General features: G+C 47.4%; 1 protein-coding gene across 1 annotated transcript in view; it reads left to right on the top strand.

Annotated features, from left to right (window-relative positions):
* CAPN13 (calpain 13) overlaps positions 1-24,722 on the top strand; it is a 582,342-nt gene that overhangs the window by 495,007 nt on the left and 62,613 nt on the right. The gene's annotated exons all lie outside the window — the stretch shown is intronic.

The raw sequence follows: 24,722 nt of genomic DNA, 5'->3' as shown, positions 1-24,722 counted from the left end.
CTTCCACCACCGGTGTGTCTCCAACCACGTGCCGGGACATAGTGGAGCCCTAAAGCTCACTCATCTGAAACATAGTACAGAATCAGTAATGGCAGAGTACATACGCCTAAATCGCTGACCCGCCTTTGTGCATCCAGGCTGCTGCACCCCATCCACTTCCACTGCCCAGAGGTGTCTGCCCGCCACTGCGCACCCAGGCTGCTGCACCCAGGCTGCTGTACCCCATCTACTTCCACTGCCCAGAGGTGTCTGCCCGCCGCTGCGCATGCAGGCTGCTGCACCACATCCACTCCCACTGCGCCAACAAGCCTCTCTGCTCACCTTTCGCAGCCTGCGTGTAGTAAAGAGGGCCTACCACGTGCCGGTGCAAGCCCCAAGCTCGGGGCCCGCAGACAGGGCACCCTACATATCATGCAACCCCTCTCCGCAGACCACCAGCTCTCACATTTGGTGCTGCGTCTTGATTTTACCATGGCAGAGGACATACCAGTGCACCCGCCATCATCGCAGGTTGCACACCTGCTCAGCCCTTGCGGTGCCACTAACTCTGTGACCAGTGAGGACACGCCACGTGGCGGTAGGCCCCCGCTGTTCGATGGCTCAGGCCTACACTGCGGTCCAGCAGGGCACACAAAACCTGACCTGTCCGGACCGCCGGGATGGGGCATCATCGCAGGCTGCACACCCGCTCAGCACTTACAGTGCCCTTACCTCAGTGCACCGAAAGTCACCGTCCCGTGGCGGTGTGCCTGTGCCGGTCGCAGTGCATCCGGTGCCACCAAGTCTGAAATGGAAATGATGTCGAGCACGTGCGCCCGGCCCTTTTTATTGGCAGGGTCACGTGTCCTGTGACGCCTGTGCTTGATGGGTGTGGTGCAGGTGTAAACCAGCCGTCAGGGAGTGGCTGTGGTGTACTGATAACTAGACCTGTGAGCAGCAGTTCACTACAATGAAAATCTGGGCCATGTAGCGTTGTTATCCCTCCCTGTATCCGTAAGTGGAGTGGGCTGGCCTGGCGTATGCTAGTCCTGCGTGAGGCTGTGAAGAATGACTCCGGAGCTCTGGGCGTGGTTCCGTCCTTGGCTGTATGAGGAATCAACTAATGAGGAAGTCCCTGTTGTAGTGCTGCCGCCACACGGGCCGCAAGCGCCAGTGTGTCACCCTGTGACCCAAGTCCCAAAACATGGCCAACATGGAAGGTAGGGGGAATCACTGACCCTACATTCATCCATACTTCAAACATGAAAGATCGTGCTCATGACATATCTGTGTGGTTATGAATGTTTATTGCACATTCAGTGGAGTGTTGCAGCTGCAGCAGTACAGGGCCATGCAAAGCCCAAATTTCTGTCTTTGGCACATGGAGGGCAGCCAATTAGAGCCAAGCTCGTGCTCGGTGGTTAGGCTCCGCCAACATATGTACTTATCCAATCACTCCGCCAATTCTGAAGCACTTCTAAAGTCACTATACACTCTCCTTGCAGTACTCTAATGATCCAGTCTCTACCTATGTACTTAAACAATGACCAAGACAAAGTTACATAACCAAAGTTTTCCCCACTGCCAGAGGTAACATGGTTGCGAGCGCTATCCACAGCAGAATGTAGTGTGGTAGGGCCCAGGGGCAGCATCATGCATATATAATGAACACACAGACACAGTTAAATAGATAGTGGAACTGGGTACGGGCATGTGCGCTCAGACCCTTTTTTTTTTTTATACCAGGGTCACATGTCCAGTGATGTCTGTGCTGGATGCATGTGGGGTGAATGTAAGCCAGCCCTCAGGGAATGGTTGGTGCTGGCAACAAGTACAACAGTAATCATCGGATCACACAGAGATTCAATCATAAAGGGTCCATGACTTGTGCTGCACTAAGGTAGGGGCACCAGATGTGAAATAATACACAAAAGATTCTATCGTAAAGGGTTTATGACTTGTGGTACACTGAGGTAGGGGCAGCAGATCTGAAATCATACACAAAAGATTCTATCATAAAGGTTCCATGAGGAGTTGTGGTGCACTGAGGTAGGGGCATCAGAAGCATTCCGTGTGTGCAGAGCTAGCGAAGATGCGTGGTCCGGGAGGGCCGCACTGGTAGCAATGTCTGTTGCCTACTGGACTGCTTCATCCGCAATCACAACTCGATCTGAATTGTGAGCCCTGCTGTCCGCAATGTAGATCAAAGGCAGTAGTCAGCACAGACATCGAAGAATGCTTTTTGTCACTTCCTCTTGACAAAATCCGAGGACTTAGAGTACAATTCTGTCTGCAATTAATAAATTATGTCTCAATGTAAATTGTGAGCTCTGCTGACCACAGTGTGGGCGTATGGAACAAAAGATGAAATATGTATGGACTACATTGTCGAAATATGTAGGTTTCATGGATGTTATTGTTAGTTGCCTACTGGACTCTGAAATTAATGAATCAAGACTGAATTTGAATTGTAAGCCCTGCTAACCGCGGTGTAGGCCGGAGGCAGCGGCCAGCAAGGACAGACAGCCAAGTGGCGTTGACTTGAGCTGCACAGTTAGTGGCATCAGAAGCATTCAGAGTGCGCGCACCCTGCGATGATGCGTGGTGCGGGCGGGCCGCACTGGTAGCAATGTCTTTTGTTTAATGAATTCTGCCTTAATAAGGCGACGTGGTGTTGACTTGTGGTGCACTGAGTTAGTGGCACCACTGGTGCTCAGCGTGTACGCAGCCTGCGATGATGCGTGGTCCAGGCGGACCGCACTGGGAGCAATGTGTCTTGCCTACTGGACTGCGTCATCTGCAATCGCAACTCCATCTGAATTGTGAGCCCTGCTGTCCGCAGTGTAGATCGAAGGCAGTAGTCTGTACAGATATAACTCTGCGGTACTGTGCCGCTTTGTTCGCAGGGGGCCTATGTCGAGGAGGCCCACGGTCATGGTGGCAGCCACGTGGCAGGGTGAGGGCTGCCGCTCTGGCAGACACGTTGGCCTTCACACAAGTGAACCACACCCAGAGCCCCGGCCTATTTATTCACACTTCTACACTGGAGTGGCGTACGTTGGACCAGCCCACTGCGCTTCCGCTTACAAGGGACGACGACACAGGTACATGACCAAGATCTTCCCCACTGCGTGAGGTAACATGGTTGTGTCCACTGTCCACAACACTACAAGCACCAGCAGTATATGTACACATGGTGAGGTTTGTGCTCTGCATAGTGAGGTCTGTCCAACACATCATCGCTACACTCGGTATTGTGTCCATTATTATTGGTGGGTGACTTGCGTCCTTCACACATGCTCGGTTGCCACATCTTGCAACATTCAGCTATTGTGTGGCTGAGGGACCATGCCATTTTTGGAAGGTCCGCTGTCCTGTTGTGTGCTGCCTCATGGTAGTAGGGGGGTGTGGTCTGGGGAGGAGGTCCTGAGGGTGGTGGCAGTGGGTTTTGTGGTCTTCTTGGGTGTCAGAGGTGCATGATCAGTAGCTCTATGACATGTGTTGGTCTTCAGATGTGATTCTGGGCTGGGCTCCCTTTAACACTGTAGGTAGTCGTCCTGCTTTACACCAGTAAAAGGCAGATGTTACATTCCTACTGCTAACGCAGCTTATCGCCTGTTTTTGGATCGCACCGCAGATTTGGCTGCTCATTGAAAATATCTGGAAGTGGTGTTTTTGTGTTATTTTTGCACAGGAACGCCTACTCTGCATATTATTAGCGTTAGTTGCTGCTCTCATTTGTGGCGATTCTTTGTGGCGGAAGCATTTAAAAAGCCTTTGAAATTCGATTAACAAAAACATAGGTTATAGGGACGTTATAGTTAGAAATTAGCATTTAATAAATCTGAGAAATTCACTAAAACAACCATAGGTTTCAGGGACGTTATAGTTAGTTGGACATTTCACTCGTACAAAACCAGAGAAATTCTAACGTTATAGTTAGTAGAGCTAACTATAACTCGCACCTCCGCAATGTACTGCTGATGACGTCTCATATTACATCACTCATGACATGGTCAGTGACATCACTGATGACATCCTCCAAGTCATAATCTGATGCACTTCCTCAAACCCTAATATAACCTTTGATACACCCACTCTAAAATACAGGATACCATTTTTGAAACCATAGACAAATCAATAGCAGTTACTATATACCCACTGTCTAATTCCTAGCTATACACACACACACACATTCATTCATTCACCCATACAGTTACTCATACATGCTGTCACTCATCAATACAGCACTATTATATGTACTCATACACCTATACAAACACTCATACATTGTCACTCATCCATAGTTATTGACACACCTAGCTAGTCATGTAAAGAATCAATAACACTGCCATTTACTCACCTATACAGTTATACATTCACTATCGAACCTATTCATACAGATACTAACATATACTTACTCTCTTATACAATCACTGACACAAGCACACACTCATTTATACAGCCACTCTCACAATTATTCACTCTCACATATAGTCATTTATATACTCCAACACTCACATATACTGCCTTTCACATATGTAGTTACTCACACATATACCAGTGAGACATACATTCACTCACCAACACACTGATACACACACTCACTCACCTATACAGCTATTTCCACATGCACTATTGAACCCATACACCCAGTAAATTATCCACTCCCACATGTAGGCAGAAAGTCACACACCGCCCACCCAATCACACACACAAACACTGAAGCACCCATACAGATACTCATGCAACCAATAAGTAACCCATATAGACAGTCATGTACCTAATCATCAACCCATGCAGCAGCTTACACAACAACTGAGAGACTGATACAGACATTCACAGTTTAGTCACTAACCCATGCATTCAGTAAGACACATTTAATCACTAACTTATACAGTTAGTCACACACCTATTAAATCCTCCACACACACACTTATACACCAACACATTCTTCAATACATCTTGGCATTAACATATATAAAATATGTTTAAACTTTACAGAAACACACATTCACTGGATGATGTCATCAGTGATGTCATTTGAGATGTCATCAGTGATGTCATCAGTGATGAAATATTTGACGTCATCAGCAGTGCATTGCAGGGGCGCGAGTTATAGTTAGCTCTACTAACTATAACGTTCGAATTTCTCTGGTTTTGTATGAGTGAAATGTCCAACTAACCTGAAACCTATGTTTTTTTCAGTGAATTTCTAAGGTTTTTTAAATGTTAATTTCTAACTATAACGTCCCTGAAAAAACCTATGTTTTTTTTCAGTGAATATATATATATATATATATATATATATATATATATATATATATATATATATATATATATATATACACATTTAAAGGTATAACATTAGCTTCCACCCTAAGTCCCACCGAAAGTCCCCCCTGCCCTAAGCCCCACATTCTCTGTCTCCCCTCTGCTGGAAGCTTGCAGCTGGCCTCCTCCTGCGCTGCCTGAAAAAAGTAAATTCATTGGGGCAGATTTATGAGCCCCTTGCGCCACTTTTGCGTCACTTTTCCCATGTTAAAAGTGGCGCAAGGGGCTCATAAATCTGCCCCATTATTTTAATTAGTTTGGACTTTAAAGGCGTTCCGTGGAAAGGAAAGCATACCTTTAAATGATGCTTTCCTTGATGACTTGACGTTTGTCCCAAAAACCGGGACATGCATTTAAACTTTTTAAAAAGCGTTGAGACGTCTGGGACAGTCGTCTAAAAACCGGGACTATCTAGGGAAATCCAGGACCTCTGGTCACCCTACCGATGGCACTGCACCTGCTGCACTATTAGCTATGCTCTACTGCAAAGCGTGGCCCAAGTCTTCGTCATACACGAGCAACAGCCAATAACAAGCATTTACAATGCAATAGGTCTCGCATTTATGCAAGTTTAAGCTATTGGCATTGTAAATGTCAATGCCTTTTATTTATGTTTTAAAAACAAAAACAAAAATAAAAGGCATTGTTATTTGCAATGTCAATAGCTGAAACTCGCGTAAATGCGAGACCTATTGCATTGCAAAGGCTTGTTTTAACCCCTACGATGCTCATGACGAGCTGGACTCGTCATGGCACACAGTGGTCGTGTGCTCATGACGAGTCCAGCTCATCATGAAACATCGCGCAGGAAATCCCTCTGGTGCGGGCACCAGAGGGATTCCTTTTAACCTAAAATAGCCTCGGGAGCTGGAGAAGAGCTTCCCCAGCTCCCGAGGCCCCCCCCCTGGTTTCCCTGAAATGACGATCGGCGCACACGTCGCGATGACGTCATTTCAGTGAAACCGAAACCCCTTTCCAATGGTACCCCTCCCTAGTGGATCCCTGCTTAGGGGTCGACCCAGGAGGGCGATCCCCAAGCAGGGATCCACCCACTAGGCACCAGGGAGGGGGGAGCGGCCGCTTGGGCAAGGGCCTTTGCTCCCCCCATAAATTGTTTGGCACCATTAGTCTTTCTGCCCCCCCTGGGGGGTAGATGGGTGCAGTAGCCCCCAATCTGCCCCCCCCGGGGGTAGGAATCCCACTAGACACCAGGGTTTTCTAATAAGTACTTCATTAGGGGTGGGGGCTGCCCAAAACGGCATGCCGATGCCCCCACCCCCCCAGGCCCAAAATTAGTCTTTCTGTCCCCCCTGGGGGGCAGTAGCCCCCAATCTTCCCCCCCGGGGGGGGGCAGAAAGCCCACTAAACGCCAGGGATTTTATTTTGCCCCATTTTATGGGGGGGATGGGGGCTGCCCGAAATGGGCACACCAATGCCACCACCCCCCCACCATTCCAGCCTTTCTGCCCCCCCTGGGGTGTAGATGGGGGCAGCAGCCCCCAATCTGCCTCCCCGGGGGGTAGAAAGCCCACTAAACACCAGGGATTTTCTTATGGGGTATTAATTAGAGGTGGGGCTGCCCAAAACAGGCATGCCAATGCCCCCACCCCAACACCATTACAGCCTCTCTGCCCCCCTGGGGTGCTTATGGGGGCAGTAGCCCCCAATCTGCCCCCCCGGGGGCAGAAAGCCCACTTGACGCCAGGGATTTTTTTCCGCACAATTTTTTATAGGGTGAGGCTGCCGAAATGGGCACGCCAGTGCCCCCACCCCCACCACCATTACTGCCTTTCTGCCCCCCTTGGGAGTAGATGGGGACAGTAGCCCCCAATCTGCCCCCCGGGGGGGTAAAAAGCCCACTAGACCCCAGGGATTTTTTGGGCAAATTTTAACTAAGGTGGGGGCATTGACATGCCTGTTTTGGGCAGCCTCCACCCTAATTAAAATTTGCCCAAAAAAAACCCTGACGTCTAGTGGACTTTTAGCCCCTCCTGGGGGGCAGATGGGGGCATTAGCCCCCAATCTGCACCCCGGGGTAGCGAAAAGCCCACTAGTCGCCATGGTTTTTATAGGGCAAATGTGAATTAGAGTGGGGCAGCCCAAAACAGGCATGTCCATGCCCCCACCCCCTCCCCTGCAAAAATTGCAGCCTTCCTGCCCTCCCCTGGGGAGCAGATGGGGCAGCAGCCACCAATCTGCCCCCCCGGGGGGGGCAAAAAGCCTACTAGTCGCCAGGGATTTTTGGGGGCAAATGTTTATTGGGGTGGAGGCATTGGCATGCCCGTTTTATGCAACCCCCACCCTAATTAAAATTTGCTCTAAAAAATCCCTGGTGTCTAGTAGGCTTTCTGCCTCCCCTAGGGGGCAGATGGGGGCATTAGCCCCCAATCTGCCCCGCCAGGGGGTCAAAAATCCCTCTAGTCGCCAGGGATTTTTTGGGCGCAAATTTGAATTAGGGTGGGGGCTGCCCAAAACAGGCATGCCCATGCCCCCATCCCCTCCCATGCAAAAATTACAGCCTTCCTGCCCCCCCGGGGGGCATATGGGGGCATTAGCTGCCAATCTGCCCCCCGGGGGGGGCAAAAAGCCCAGTAGACACCAGGGATTTTTTGGGCAAATTTTAATTAGGGTGGGGGCATTGGCATGCCTATTTTGGGAAGCCCCCACCCTAATTAAAATTTGCCCAATAAACTCCCTGGCGTCTATTGGACTTTCAGCCCCCCCCTGGGGGGAAGATGGGGGCATTAGCCCCCAATGTGCCCCACCTGAGGGGGGGCAAAAAGCCCAGTAGACGCCAGGGTTTTTTTGGGGGCAAATTTGAATTAGAGTGGGGCTGCCCAAAACGTGCATGCCCATGCCCCCACCCCCTAAACAAATAGCCACAGTGTTTCTGCCCCCCTTGGGGTCATATCAGGGCAACCCCACCCCCCGATATCCCCCCCAGGGCGGCAGACTAGGCACGGATTTGTTTTGAGCAATATGCCTACCTGTCGATTTTGGGCCCTAGCGCAGCCGGCACATAGGGAAACCTAGCAAACCTGTACATTTTTAAAAACTAGAAACCCAGGGGAATCCAGGATGGGGTGACTTGACTGGCTCTCACCAGGTTCTGTTACCCAGAATCCCTTGCAAACCTAAAACTTTGCACAAAAAAAACACATTTTCCTCACATTTCTGTCGTGGAAAGTTCTGGAATCTGCGTGGATCCACAAAATTCCACCCACCCCTCGTTCCCCAAAGCCTTCTGATCAAAACGGTGCCTCACTCGTGTGGGAGGCCCAAGTACCTGTGACAGGCAGGGGCTCAAAACGTATTGAGGCGACATCAAAATTGCCTATCGTCAAACAACCTGGTTTTGCAAGGGGGGTCACTTGGGTTTTTGGCCCCATGCTCGGCGGCCATCTAGGGAAACCTACCAAACCCACACATTTCTGAAAACTAGACACCAGGGGGATTCCAGGGAGGTATGACTTGCGTGGATCCCCCAACGTTTTCTTACCCAGAATCCCCTGAAAACCTCAATTGTAGCAGAAAAAAATCACTTTTTTCACAAATTTCTGTGGTTGGAAAGTTGTGGCAAATTTCTGTGGTTGGAAAGTTGTGGCATCACCGGGCTGACACAAATTTCCCACCACCGAGCGTTCCCCCGGGTCTCCCGATAAAAATGGTGCCTCACTCGTGTGGGAGGCCCAAGTACCCGTGACAGGCAGGGGCCCAAAAAGTATTGAGGCGACATCAAAATTGCCTATCACCAAACATCCTGGTTTTGCAAGGGGGGTCCCCTGGGTTTTTGGCCCCATGCTCGGCGGCCATCTAGGGAAACCTACCAAACCTACATATTTCCAAAAACTAGACACCCGGGGGCTTCCAGGGAGGTATGGCTTGCGCGGATCCCCCAACGTTTCCTTACCCAGAATCCCCTGCAAACCTCCATTTTTGCTGAAAAAATTACTTTTTTCACACATTTTTGTGTGGGAAAGTTGTGGCATCACCGAGCTCACTCAAATTTCCCACCACCCAGCGTTCCCCCAGGTCTCCTGGTAAAAATAGTGCCTCGCTTGTGTGGGAGGCCCAAGTACCCTCAACAAGGGATCAAAACATAGTGAGGCAACATCAAAATTGCCTATCTCAAAACCACCTGGTTTTGCAAGGGGGGTCACCTAGGTTTTTGGCCCATGCTCGTCGGCCATATAGGGAAACCTACCAAACCCACACATTTCTGAAAACTAGACACCCAGGGGCTTCCAGGGAGGTATGGCTTGCATGGATCCCCCGATGTTGATGTCGCCTCACTACGTTTTGGGCCCTTGCCTGTCGCGGGTACTTGGGCCTCCCACACAAGTGAGGCACTATTTTTACTGAGAGACCTGGGGGAATGCTGGGTGGTGGGAAATTTGTGTGAGCCCGGTGATGCCACAACTTTCCCACACAAAAATGTGTGAAAAAAGTGATTTTTTTCAGCTAAAATTGGATTCTGGGTAAGGAAACGTTGGGGGATCCACACAAGCCATGCCTCCCTGGAAGCCCCCGGGTGTCTAGTTTTCAGAAATGTGTGGGTTTGGTAGGTTTCCCTAAATGGCTGCCGGGCACGGGCCAAAAACCCAGGTGACCCCCCGTGCAAAACCAGTTGGTTTTGAGATAGGCAATTTTGATGTCGCCTCACTACGTTTTGGGCCCTTGCCTGTCGCAGGTACTTGGGCCTCCCACACAAGCGAGGCACCATTTTTACCGGGAGACCTAGGGAAATGCTGGGTGGTGGGAAATTTGAGTGAGCTCGGTGATGCCACAACTTTCCCACACAAAAATGTGTGAAAAAAGTGATTTTTTCAGCTTAAATTGAGGTTTGCAGGGGATTCTGGGTAAGGAAACTTTGGGGGATCCACGCAAGCCATACCTCCCTGGAAGCCCCCGGGTGTCTAGTTTTCAGAAATGTGTGGATTTGGTAGGTTTCCCTAGATGGCCGCCGAGCACGGGGCCAAAAACCCAGGTGACCTCCCTTGCAAAACCAGGTGGTTTTGAGATAGGCAATTTTGATGTCGCCTCACTACGTTTTGGGCCCTTGCCTGTTGTGGGTACTTGGGCCTCCCACACAAGTGAGGCACCATTTTTATCGGGAGATCTGGGGGAACGCTGGGTGGTGGGAAATTTGTGTGAGCCCAGTGGTGCCACAACTTTACCACACAAAAATGTGTGAAAAAAGTGATTTTTTCAGCTAAAATTGAGGTTTGCAGGGGATTCTGGGTAAGGAAACGTTGGGGGACCCACGCAAGCCATACCTCCCTGGAAGCCCCCGGGTGTCTAGTTTTCAGAACTGTGTGGGTTTGGTAGGTTTTCCTAGGTGCCGGCAGAGCTAGGGTTCACAAACTACAGCTAGGCACTTTGCCAAAAAAGGGTAATTTTTCACTGCGAAATTGAGGTGTGCCCACATTGCATTTTGTGCCGTTTCCTGTCGTGGGCACTAGGCCAACCCATACAAGTGAGGTACCATTTTTCTCGTAAGACATTGGGGAATGCGGTGGGTGGAAATTTGTGGATCCTTGCAGATTCCAGAACTTTCCACCACAGAAATGTGGGGAAAATATGGGTTTTTTGACAATGTTTTAGGTTTCCAAGGGATTCTGGGTAACAGACCCTGGTGGGAGGCAGCCAAGTCACCCCATCCTAGATTCCCCTGGGTGTCTAGTTTTCAAAAATGTATAGGTTTACTAGGTTTCCCTAGGTGCCGGCAGAGCTAGGGTTCACAAACTGCAGCTAGGCACTTTGCCAAAAAAGGGTCATTTTTCACTGCGAAATTAAGGTGTGACCACGTTGTGTTTTGCGCCGTTTCCTGCTGCGGACAATAGGCCGACCCACACAAGTGAGGTACCATTTTTCTCGTAAGACTTTGGGCGACGCGGGGTGGGTAGAAGTTTGTGGATCCACGCAGATTCCAGAACTTTCCACCACAGAAATGTGGGGAAAATGTGTTTTTTTTGACAATTTTGTAGGTTTGCAAGGGATTCTGGGTAACAGGACCTGGTGGGAAGCAGTCAAGTCACCACATCCTGGATTCCCCTAGGTGTCTAGTTTTCAAAAATGTATAGGTTTGGTAGGTTTCTCTAGGTGCCGGCAGAGCTAGGGTTTAAAAACTACAGCTAAGCACTTTGCCAAAAAAGTGTCATTTTTCACTGCGAAATTGAGATGTGTCCACGTTGCGTTTTGCGCCGTTTCCTGTCGCGGGCAGTAGGCCGCCCCACACAAGTGAGGTACCATTTTTATCGGGAGACTTAGGGTAATTCAGATTTGTAAAGCAACTGTTATTACCTATTGATTTTTGATTAATTTCTGCCTTCCAAATGAAAGACATTGTGTAAAAAATAAGTCATTTTGAAAAATGACCGATAATTCTCATGCTGGTATGAGTATTCTCAATTTCGAAAATGTGCAAATAAGTACTGTTTCTAAACTCTATAATTTGATCCCATTTCAGAAATACATAGGTGTCTTTCATACCGATTTTTCCATGTATACATTTCCCCACAATAATTGCTATATACCCGGAACATAATAAAAAACCATTGCAAATTGCTGCTCAGTTTTTGACTCTGGGTTCGTCGGGTTCTTGGTGAACCTACAAGTCCTATATATACCCACAACCAGGAAGGTCCAGCGGATGTAACAGTATATTGCTTTCAAAGAGCTGTCATAATTAGAAAAAGTTACAAGTGAAAACGTTGACACAAAAGGCTGTTTTTTTCCAACTAATTTTCAATTTTTCCTATATTTAACTGTTAGTTTCTATAAAGAAACCTTGATGGATCTACACAAATGGCCCCTTGATGAATTCAGAATTTTATCTACTTTTCTAAAATGTATAGCTTTCCAGGATCCATTATTGCTTTCATACCCATTTCTACCATTAACTGGAAGGAGGTTGAAAGCACAAAAAATACCAAAAATAGGCTATGTCCCAGAAAAATGCCAAAACTGTGTAAAAAATGTTGGTTTTCTGACAAAAGTCTGTCATTCCCTAAAAGCTGGGAAAGTGGTGCTTTCATCCCCACAAACTCTTTTTTGATACCATTTGCAGAGAAAAACTCAGACGCTTTCATTTGCACCCCGTTTTTCCCATTTTTCCCAAAAAAAAAAACATTTTGCTGTATTTTTGCTAATTTCTGGGACCCCTCCAGGGGAATCCACAAACCCTGGGTACCTTTACAATTCTCATGATGTTGGAAGAAAAGGATGCAAATTTGGCGTGGATACCTTATGTGGTCAAACAGTTACAGGGGCCTAAGCGCGCACTACCCCAAATAGCCAAAAAAAGGCTTAGCACAGGGGGAGAAAGGCCTAGCAGCGAAGGGGTTAAGTATAGTAGGAAGCAAAGAAGCAAAAAACATTGATTAACAAAGTCATTAAAGGTTTGACCGTTAGATACTCATATATCAGAGACCACAAAAGTGATGGTATTTCCACTCATGGGCCTATATTCTCACGCTGCCTGATGATGGAGTTGATGCAACTAGGACTCGTATGTCTAACACACAATGTAATTCTAAAGACTTTCAGATATGTTTTGATAATGTACTCATGTTATTGGACAACTATTGAATATGAAAATGTTTATATTCAATGCCATTAACTTTTTTTCTAGCTTTACACCAAGACATTTTGTAACAAATCATGTTTTATTTGTAACCAATTTCAATCAATCAATCAATCACGACATTTGTATAGCGCGCTACTCACCCGGAAGCGTCTCAAGGCGCTGGGGGGGAGGGGTGGGTTACTGCTCGAACAGCCAGGTCTTGAGCTGCTTCCTGAAGGAGAGATGGTCTTGGGTTAGCCGAAGGTGGATGGGGAGGGAGTTCCAAGTCTTGGCTGCCAGGTAGGAGAAGGATCTTCCTCCGGCGGTGGCTCTGCGGATGCATGGTACGGTGGCGAGGGCGTGGCTGGTCGATCGTAGCTGGCGGGTGGGCGTGTAGAAGGTCATGCGGTCGTTGAGGTACTTGGGGCCCAGGTCGTGGAGAGCCTTGTGTGCGTGGGTGAGGAGTCTGAACGTGATTCTCTTGTTGACGGGGAGCCAGTGCAGGTCTCTCAGGTGTCCGGTGATGTGGCTTTGTCGGGGGATGTCCAGGATGAGTCGTGCGGAGGCGTTCTGGATGCGTTGGAGTCTTTTTTGAAGTTTGGCTGTGGTTCGGCGTAGAGGGTGTTCCCGTAGTCCAGTCGGCTGGTGACGAGTGCCTGGGTAACGGTCTTCCTGGTTTCTGTGGGTATCCATCTGAAGATCTTGCGGAGCATGCGCAGGGTGTTGAAGCATGATGAGGAGACGGCGTTGACTTGTCTGGTCATCGAGAGGGAGGAGTCCAGGATGAAGCCCAGGTTGCGCGCGTGGTCCGTTGGTTTGGAAGTGGTGCCCAGGGCAGGGGGCCACCATAGGCACTGAATTACAGATTTCTACTTTAGATAATAACCTCAAAACTTAAGGGGCTTGAAATCCCTGCAGTTGATTAGCTCTTTCCGGGGAATGTCACTTACATGCAACCTTCAATCATCTCCTTTACATTTGATGTTCTTTGGCTTTCAGGCTGTACGGCAGTATACTTAATTTGTGCCAGTAGTGGGCCCCAATATTTGTTTTGGGAACAAGCAAGAGAGATAAAAGCAAAAAGGCAGAAAGAAGGAGAGAAGGATAGGTAAACCATGACAACAGGATAAAGCAAACATGCAAGAGACAAAAAGACAGTGTGTGGAGGATGGTGGAGGAAAGAGACAAGACGTGGAATCAAGACTAACCAGCCTTGGTATTCTATAACCCTGACATTTGTACCAGTAGTAGAGAGCCAAGAAAAACTTTGGACCCCTGCAATGATATATTTTTTTATGAATTAGGTGTCGCTGTAAGCTCCCACGCTATTCATCAACTCTTTCCAAACCTTAAGAAGAATGCTATTCACAGCAACAAAGAAAGACACTTTCTACTATACTAACCTGTTATGTATAAAGGCAACACTCATACTGTACATCAAACATTTGTCATGTTTTTAAAAATAGAATATCATCAAAACATCATTTTGCTGTGCACCATTCCCTGAAATGTATGTTTCCTCCAAAATCAAGGATCACTTTGGTAGTTTTATGTTTGTTTCATTGTAAATTGCTTACTTAAAGTTTGCACACTATATTTGGTATATGCTGTATATTTTTAATCTTTGTACAACATGTTGGGTCTGCTCTATACTTTTGGAAAAACTCCACAGTAACCAAAATAAATATACACATAAGTGTTTAATTCCCTCCTAACATGCTTCTTAAGGGTAGGTATGAAATTCTCTACAGGAACCCTGCTGAGCCATTTTAAAATTCTTTTGTTAAGAACAAATGTAGGATGTATTTTTAATTTACTTTTATAGTCAAAGCAACACTGATAAACATAAATACTTCCCATACATAACTGAAGGATGAGAAAGCTTTATTTTGGGATCAACCTTTTAGCAATAAAGATGGTCTAATCAACTTTGTTAATTAGAGATATGTTCTTACATCAAGCAAACATGATGACTTGTGTTGAATTTGGCCCTCGCAGGGTTATTCCCAGACATTTTGCCTTTACCCTCCTGGTTTCTGAACCTGTTTTGTTGGCTTATTGGACTCTGAACATCTTACCACTCCTAGTCAGTGCTAATGTGCTTGTGCTCACTCCTTGAAATATGGTAAAATGTACTTATACCCAATTGGCATATTTAATGTACTTGTAAGTCCCTAGAAAAATGGCACTACCTGTGTCCAGGGTCTGTAATTTAAATGCAACTAGTGGGCCTGCAGCATTGAGTGTGCCACCCACTTAAGTAGCTCTTTAAATATGTCTTAGACTCGACATTGCAGCCTGGGTGTGAGTAGTTTTCAACTGACATTTCGACCTGTCAAAGTAGACTTTTTGCCAGGGCCAAACCTTCCTTTTTAATGCATAAAGGTCACCCCTAGGGTAGGCCATGGACAGCCCACAGGGTTGGGTGAAATGTATTTAAAAAGTAAGTCATGTCATTTTAAGTTTTGCATGTCCTAGTAGTGGAAAAACTCTTACATTTGTTTTCACTGCTGCAAGGCCTACCTCTCCCATAGGTTATCATTGGAGTTACCATGTTACATTTTATAAGTGTAATTGCCTAATGGAAACAGGTGAGCAGTTCATGTCTGGTGTCTTTAGAATTGTAATAACAATTCATAACTTATGGTGAAGTCCGATTTTAAATTACAATTTTGTACATGCCACTTTTAGAAAATTGGCATTTCCTTCCTTAGTCATTTGGCGCCTGAATCCTGTCTCTGGGTCACGTGACGGGGTGTAGTTGACAGTGGTGTTTTGTGTATTCCTCCTAGACAGTCACACACAATAGGGAGCTTAGATGTGTGTGGATGGGTCATCACTGGCAGGATGGAAGGAAGGAGCTGGGTCCAGCCCCAATTATACTTGAATGGGTTGTGTTCTGCCTCCACACAAAGGGTTGCATACCCCATGCAGTTTTTCTGGAGCCAGAGCCAGAGCCAGGAAGGCAGTGCACCTGTGCACTTCAAAGGCCTGCCTCACGAACCTTGTCCCCTCTTCAAAGCCACAGCTGGGTATAAATATTGGACCTCAGACACCAACTCTTCAGTACCTTTCTGCACTTGTTGATATTCTGCTAGGAAGGACAGCTGTGCTGCTGAAAGAAAAGCCACTCTGCTGGACTGCTACCCTGCTGTGCCAACCTGCTGCTCTCTTGCCTGGGTGAGAAGGACTTGACCTGCACCTCTTGAAACCAGAACCCCAGAGTGACTCCAATGGCTAGTTGGCTAGGCTCCTTATCTAAATCCCCAGGGGCACAACAGGATTCCACCAACCTTGCACCTGCACCTGGACTCTGCCATCTGTGAGTCTACCCTACCAAGTGCTGCCACTGCAGTCCTGGACCTTTGGTAGTGGGTTTAACGTTCTCTGCCAGCCTCTGTGTATCCAGCGAAACCAATGCATCTCCTCTGGTGCATGGCGCACAGCCGTGCACAACCAACACATAGCCACTGCTGCGTGGATTGGACCCGTCGCAAAGATCTGTATTGCAACCCATCTGAACTGCTGTCATGGGGCAGGCACTTGCATCCCTCATTGGCAGCAGCCTCGATGTCGGACTCCGCATCGCAGTCTTGCAGCTCCTCAGAAATGATGCATCATTTTGACTGCGTGGCGCATCCTCAACGCCGGACTTTGCATTGCTAGTCCTCGTCAACAAAATCCTCGATGACGATATAGGACCTCGCACAGCAGTCTTGCTGCATCTCGGAACCAACAAGTTGCTTCGGCTGTGCGATGCATCTTTAACGCAGATCCTTGCAACACTCTGCAAACCAGGATTTAAGGTATTTTGTTAAGCAGGCCTAACTGGGTCTCTGTGCTTCATTGCGGTTGGACTGGATTTGTGATTCTGTCCCATTCCTACTCAATAGCCACAGCTGGTGCTTTGTGCTTTTTTGGTGCCATTTACCCTAAAATCTTTAAAATTACATTTCTCCTGTTCTAGTGATTGGATTTTTGTCATTTTGGTCTTGTTTTTAATTATTAAAGAGATCTCTATTCTTCCAATTTAGTGTGGGAGCCTTTTCATGTGGTGTTTTCACTTTATTACTGTTTGAAGTGTTGCACAAATAATTTACAAATTGTCTCTAAGTTAATCCTCACTGCTCTGTGCCAAGCTACTAGAGGAATGAGCACAGGTTAATTTAGGGTCCACTTGTGCCTTACACTGACCAGGATCGTGGTTGCTGCTTGACCAGGGCGCACACCCCAGTCAACCAACATCTTAATTTCTTACATTGGTGGCAGCGGTGGGATTAGTGTACATTATCATCCCCTATCTGAGACCAAATCGAGATCTAAATTCTCTCTGACTGTTGTGCCTCAATCCACCTCTGCAAGAATGGAGTTTGAGCTAGTTTTGAACTGCCAGCAAAGAGCAACACCAGGAAGGTGGAGCTCCAAAAGGCACTGGGGGCCTGGGTGGAAGTTGGCAAGGAGAGGATTTTGATACCAGGTCTGAGAGGGAGCAGTCTTCTGAGTGGGAGGATGTAGATCCCAAGTTGGAACTCTCTGCCAGAGCAGAGAGCAGTGTGTCTTCCCAAGGCCTGCCTCCAGAGAGCTGGCAGACAGGAAGGCCGAGAGGGAGTTTAGGCTTGAGATGGCCAAGCTCTGGATAGAGGAGAAGAAATTGGCCATTGAGGCAGAACAGAAAAAGGCTGAGGCTGAGTGTTCCTTTGAGGAGAGAAAGATCTTGCTGGCTCACAATCTGAGTCTGACAAAGCTGGACCTCTAGGCCGGACAGGCAGAGTCCAGCAGTGATGGTGGCAGCAATTCTGCAATGCCCTTTGGGGACAGGTGAGTCCATATTCACACAGGTCTGGCGCCTGACATTGTTGTGGGGGGACAACATAGACCATTGGTTTTAAGCTTATGAAGTGGCTTTGCAGATGCATTAGACCCCTGAGGAGGATTGAGAGACTAGCTTCTGGAAGTTCATCCCTGACTGTAGTTAAGAAAGACTAGATAAGGGTATCCCCCCATGATGGAAACCCTTGTCAGGAAATATGACCTCACCCCTGAGAAGTACAGGCAGAAGTTTAGTGACAGCCAGAAGCTGCACCAGCAGTTCTGGGTGGACTGTGTGTACTCCCTTTGGTAGGCACTGCATGGTTGGGTGAACAGCAATGAAGTAAAGAATTATCGGGGTGCAATTTGATTGTGACAGAGTTCATGTCAGTCTTTGTTTTGCAGATTATTGATAGCAAGCTCACTGACCCCAGTCAGAAGGTACCTGGGAGTGACCCCAGCAGAGTGAGGACAGACAGGTCCAAGGGTAAGGAGGGAGGAAAGGGTTCTCATGCCCCTTCTGAGAAACAGGGGGGAGGTTCGGGTAAGCGGTGGCATAGGGTGCCCCATTTTCATTCTCGCTACTTTGGCTTTACTCAGCTAGAACACAAGCAGGAGGACTTGGTCTGTCCTAAGTAACATCCATCCATGGGACCTCTACAGGGTGCCCAATATGGCCTTAGGGGCAGGTAGTCCCAAGGTGCAGGCCATGCCATCATCTCCCTTAGCTGAAAGATAGGCTCAGAAGGTGAGCTGGTGATTCCTGAGGGTGTAGGCTTCACTTTAAAAAGGTGAAAGTGAATGGGGTCCCTGTCACTGCTCTGAGGGGGCACCGGGGCAGGCCAGATCATGATAGTGGAAATGCTAGTTTCTACCCGGCAGTACACCAGCCAGGGTGTAGGGCAACTCAGGCCCATGGTGTACAAAGCTGGCTCTATATATATATAATACCAAAGTAAGGTGTAGTGTGCAAAAAGTCCAAATGTGTTCAGCATTTGTTGTACACAATCTGGCAAGAAATATTTGCACACACTCAAAGACTGAATCCAAGCCCAATTGTTTTGTATAAAAATATTACTTTGTTACTTTTATTTTAGAAACAAGAGAAACTCAGTTGCAGGTAAGTACCAGTTTAAATTAGCAATGCTTTTCAGGTACAGTATGAAATTGTGTTGCAAAGGCAGTAGGAATACTTTACAGTAGTACTGAAATATTTTTGTGGTGTCAATCCACAATAGCAGAACTTATCAAATGTAAGAGATAGACACTTAGTGCAACTAGGAAAAAATGCGATGCAATCATATGGAAGGAAAACAGGCACATTTAAAGGTAAGTACTCGACTTTCACATCCAGTCTTTGGGGTTTAGACAAACACTGGGCAATTGTCAGATCAAGGTAGGTACTGCACCACCAGCGAAACTGGGGCAGCTGGGAGCAGAGGTCACTGAGCCCAATGTTAGTCAATGGAGGCTGGGGGCACCCAAAAGAGGTGCTGGTTGCAGGTAAGTACCCGTGGTTCCAGGGCACAGGCCCCAGGGGTCAATGCAAGCACAGGGAGCACAAGGCAACACCAACCATACACCATCAGCGGGACAGGGCCGGCAGGATGCCAATCAGCGTCGGGTGCCCAATGCAAGTGAACGGGAATCTTGGTTGCACAAAGAGGCTGCAGGCTCGGACCAGGAGGTTGGACAAAGGTGACTGACAGCTGGGCAGGTAAGTTGAGATGTCGATGGATGCCTGGGCACCTTCAGCTGTGCTCCCCAAAGTCCGGGGCTGAAGATGCAGGGGTGCCTTTAAGTGTCGGATTTTCTTTACTGGAGCCGGTTGCGGTCAGGGGGACCGTTAGTTATGAGGCTGCAGGTGTCTTCATGGATGCAGAAGGGGTCAGCCACTGATCGCTGGAGAGACTTCACTGGACAGGTGAGCCACACCGTGGGTGTCCGGTGAGGAGTGCCCAGTAGTCGTGGTTCCAACTGGATATGGAGTCTGTGTAATTGGAGTCTTCTGGACAGGGCCACTGTCCTCTGGAGATCTGGTCTCTGTTGAAGAGCAGGCTTTCTTCCTCGGGTTTCTGGAAGTCGCTGGCTGCAGGACAGGCATCGACTTCTTTGCAGGGTCTTTAAGCAGAGACAGGCCGGTAGGGCTGGGGAAGATCAGTAGTCGTCTTCAGGCTTGGCTGCATGGTGTCTTCTTCATCCTTGTTTGTAGGTTGAAGGTCTCTGAGGATCAAGGTTCAGGGGTGCCCTTAACTGCTGAATTTAGGGGCTTTACTAGGACTGGCAAGTAGTAGCCAATGGGCTACTTACCTTTAACATGACTATACCCTTTGTATGTCCCCTCCCTTTGAGGAGGGGGCATCCCCTAACCTGACTGGCTAAAATTCTTCCATTGAAGATGGAGGATTTTCTAAGGAGGGGTCACCTCAGTCTAGGACACCTTGGGGGTGGTTCTGGCTGAGAGGGGACACACCTCTCCTTCTTACTAATATTCCCACCGAACCTGCGACCAAAAGTGGGGCTTGGTCAGGGGGGCAGGCATATCCATTAGCTTGGAAGCCCTGGCTAGCATAACAAAGGGCAGGAGGCCTTTGAGAGTGGAAGTAGGTTGCAAAACATCTGGTGCTACTGCCCTCCACTCTGGGAAACCTGAAAGGATAGAGAACCCTGGATGGCCTTGGGCCTGGCTTCTGACACCAACAGCTTTCAGTGGCATATTTTGGTTACTGTCCTTATGGGCAGAGTTTTCCTTGGGTTGGAGACAGAAGTCTAATCCAACGTTGGAATGGGCCACATCACTTTGATGGCCATGGGGGTACTGTCTGCCTACTGGGAGGTATCTGTGAGAAAGTTAAGGTTAGGTACGGCACAGATGGGTCCCACAGATGAGAAGGTTCCCCATCTGTGAGTTCAGTGGCTAAAGAGAATGTAGAAAGAAGGATCCAAATGAGTTCAGAGAGGCATAGACCTGACAAGTGCCCCTTCATAACAGGACCCTCGTCCATGTTCTTTCACCCAAGCAGGGAAGCCCATCAATGTATTGATTAGTCTTCCCTGGTTTTTGGCTGGAGGATTGTCATGTTGGACTTGGCTCTCTTGGCAGGGTCAGTACCAGATTTTTTACCTTTACCCTCCTGGTTTCTCAACCGATTTTGTTGTTTTTTAGGACTTTGCGCACTTTACCACTGCTAGTTAGTTCTAAAAGTGCTTGTGCTCTCTCCTTTAAAGATTGTAAGACTGTGTTATACTTAATTAACATGTTTAATTTACTTGTAAGTCTCTAGTAAAGTGGCACTACCTGTGCCCAGATCTCAGGCATGCCATTGCAGTCTGGGTGTGTGCAGTTTTACACTGCCATTTTAACCTGGCAAAATAAAGCTTTTGATACACACAGAAAAGAAGGGGACCTGAGGAAATGTTGTAGACCAACAGGGGCCGATTACCCACACTATAACAGGCCACTTGGTCTAGTACATCAATAAAGTATTGGGGTATCCCTTTCTAAGGATGATTCCCCTCACCCACCCAAAGGTGGCATGCTTCTTCATAGGGGATCTCCTGGCACTACGAACCTAGTCGTAGTGCGGGCTACAACCTCCTCACTTTGAAGGTGAGGAGCTCCGGGATGTTTTGAAGGAGATAGTGAGGTAGACTAAACCGCTAGATGAGCAGGGTAGGGGCAGGGGGCTGAGTGAAATAAGTGAAGGTGATTGAAACTAGCTCTGTGCAGGCCAAACGATTGTAATAATGCATATACAGGCTAGGATTAAAAGAAAATAGCTATGACAGAGGGGAATTCAATCTGTCAAACCTGGTGAAAAAAGCTCGACGGGTTTCAGCCTAATGCTCCCATAGGGATGCAGAGAGCTTCATCAGGACCACAAAAGTGCAAAGCGTGAAGTACCAATAGCTACTTGTATACTCTTGAAACAGTGGTAACAGAACTCTTATACAGAACCAGTAGGTGGAGTGAACTGTCACGTTGAGTATACTGGTCATCAGATTCTCTAAAAAGAAAAACAAAAAAGAGTGCATTTCAACAATCAAACACACACCCCCTAATATTCATAATTATAATTACAGTGCATGTGATGTTGTTTACTCAAAATATAATATGTGGAACCTTCCCCGAATAGTCAGGTGAATGCATGGAGATCTTTAACCTCAGTGTCATCGACTCAAGACGGCATCCAGTTCCTAAAAAGGTGTATAAAGGTGGTGATAAAAAAGTACTAGAAAATGTAGTCCGTAAAGATCACACTTAGTGTATACAGTGAACATGGTAGCTGACACAAAGAAAAAGGTAGAAAGAAATAGGCTACGTGTTACTAAGCCAGCTCGAGAATAAATTGTCTCATTGATTAATGCAGGAGAACTTATGGCTCTAAAAACGGAGCGATATTGCAAAGGCCGAAGTGACTCGAAATATATATCAAAATAAAAATAATCACATCAAGCCATGCTCATTAAGACATAATGCACTGCACAAACATGCTCTCGGCTATGAGAAAAATCATGGGAATCGTATATACTCGTAAAATATCCGGTCATCCGAAAACCTAAAGTCATGGTCATTACCCCCTAACATATACCTAGATGGAGCCCCGGTATCTGAACCTGAGGGAAGGGGGACTATATTCACACCTGTTGGAACGGAACACCCGGTACCAATGTAACCCCGTCCACAGTCACGGAACGGTACGGGAAGCTACAGATGAACTTCCGTGTACGCATAAGGACACGCCCAAACTAGTGGTGTGGAACGTACAGCGTCACGGAGTTAATGCACCACATTGATATAAGCCCTCTCCCCCCCGCATGGTGGGTGCCTCGGACCCTCTCCACACGTTGCCCCTGACAACAGCCACCAACTCTTAGCTGTGGGTTACAACCTCCCTGTCACCCCCATCCACTGCCACCCTCCCCTCGGCAAACACCTTGATCACCTATGCTTGCGCCGTTGCGTAACTTCACCCCACCCCATGTTCACTGTTCAAGAGGAATACACACCTGATGACAACACACAGGCACTGTATTCTCCTAACAGCACTCAGCACGGACCGCATTTCAAGCGGACTCTCCTTCCACCCATGCACTGGAGTGACCCACAGTTCCTACTCCCAATCTGACATTATGCTGAGTTCAACGTTGGGTCAACCTTTAACTAGCAAGTCCATGCTAACAAATAGCTATTGCAATGTAAATGTCACCGTGAATTTAGTGAAGAAAAAGAACTCACAGGGGACCCAACCTGGTGCCCATGTGAGGGTAGTGATAGGCAGGCAGAGGAAATGACAGTGCCAGGAAAGTCTTGGCGGTAATGGAGGCACTGAGTATTCGATTTAGTAAAGCACCCCATGCGTGTGAATAGGGAGAAGGGCTCTCCTCTGTTCCAGCAGCACTCGGGGAGCTCACAAATCGCTATTGCAGCCAGATTAAGATTTCAACATATGGACGTAAAACCACACATTAATTGTTGACACAGAGCTACAGCCTGGTGAGCCACTATCTGTATCTAAGTGTGGCTGTGCTCCCTTGCACACAGAGCGTAAACAAACGCACCCGTCCCCTGTGAGTTCTTTTTCTTGACTAAATTCACGGTGACACTGCGCTTCACATTAGGCAGTGCAGGCCTCCCTTCATGTGCTCCGACATTTCTTGGTCCTGAAGAGACCCTAAATTTTAAACAGGGTCGAAATGCCGTCGACAGTTAACAAAGGCGAACCATTACCCAGCACTTACGATTGTACAAAGTGTTGTTCAATACATTGCTAATTTTCCTATGGTCGCCAAAATGTTTTAAAGTGAAACCTTGCACATATGACACATAATATGTCACCATTAGCTTAGGTTCCAAACCTTTTTCACTGAGACACCTCTCACTATTGTTTAATTATTATTTGTTGTACAGAAGTATTTTGATTGCCAAACACTATGTATATATTGTTTATCTTACTTACTTACTATATAAACAATTGTACAAATTGACTGCATCCTCAGTGTGTGTGGCCAGCTTTCTTTTTGACATCAATCCAACCCTGTACATTGCCATTGTGCACATTTTATTAGAAAAACCTTTATTACTCCACAGGAGCCATTGTTCTCTCACTAACTTACTTACCCAGGCTCCCCGTGAGTAGGGTTCCCTTGTCCTTTGTTCCCAATACTTTTAGAAAGCTGGCATTTTTATCCCTTAGCCATAAGGTGCCTGCAGTCTGTCTCTGGGTCATATGACTGGGTGTAGTTGACAGTGTGGTTTTGTGCAGTCCTCCTAGACAGCCACACACAACAGGGAGCTCAGGAGTGCCTGGATGGGCCATCACTGGCAGGATGGAAGAGAGGAGCTTTGCCTGGCTCCACTTATACTTCTGTTGGCTGTGTCCTGCCTCCACACAAGTTAGTCTGGAGCGAGGGCCAGGAATGCATAGCACCTGTACACTTAAAAGTCATGCCTCTTGAAGCTTCTCCCCACTTCAAAGGCATAACTGTATATATATATTGGTCCTCAGATACAAACTCTTCAGTACACTTCTGGACCAGTCGCTACTCTACCAGGGAGAAGGCCTGTTGCGCTGCTGATAGGGCTGCCACTCTGCTGGTCTGCTGCTCTGAAGGACTGCTGCCGTGCTGTCTGCTGCTCTCTTGCCTGTGCGAGAAGGACTGGGCCTGTAACTCTTGAACCCAGAATTCCAGAGTGACACTGTTGGGAAGTGGATTATTAGCAGTGGTAAATATGCATCTACTACTGGCAGTGATACCACTACCACCATATAGGGCTCAAAAAGGTCTTAGAAAATTATTCCCATGCGAAACCCTTGGTAGCTTGGCTGCGAGCAGGCAGGCTTAACTTGAAAGACCGGTTTGTAAAGCATTTAAAAACACCAATTCAGTAAATAATTAAGACACAACTCACAATAAAATTCCAACATATTTTAATCTTTAAAATGACCATAAAAAGAATCCAATGTAGGGAACCTGATATATGAATTTTTAAAGATTCAGCACTATAAAACTCATAGAAACCTATAGCGCC

This window comes from Triturus cristatus, chromosome 6 (genome assembly GCF_964204655.1).
Source record: "Triturus cristatus chromosome 6, aTriCri1.1, whole genome shotgun sequence".
NCBI classification, from domain to species: domain Eukaryota; kingdom Metazoa; phylum Chordata; class Amphibia; order Caudata; family Salamandridae; genus Triturus; species Triturus cristatus.
This window is presented reverse-complemented; position numbering and strand designations above follow the sequence as displayed.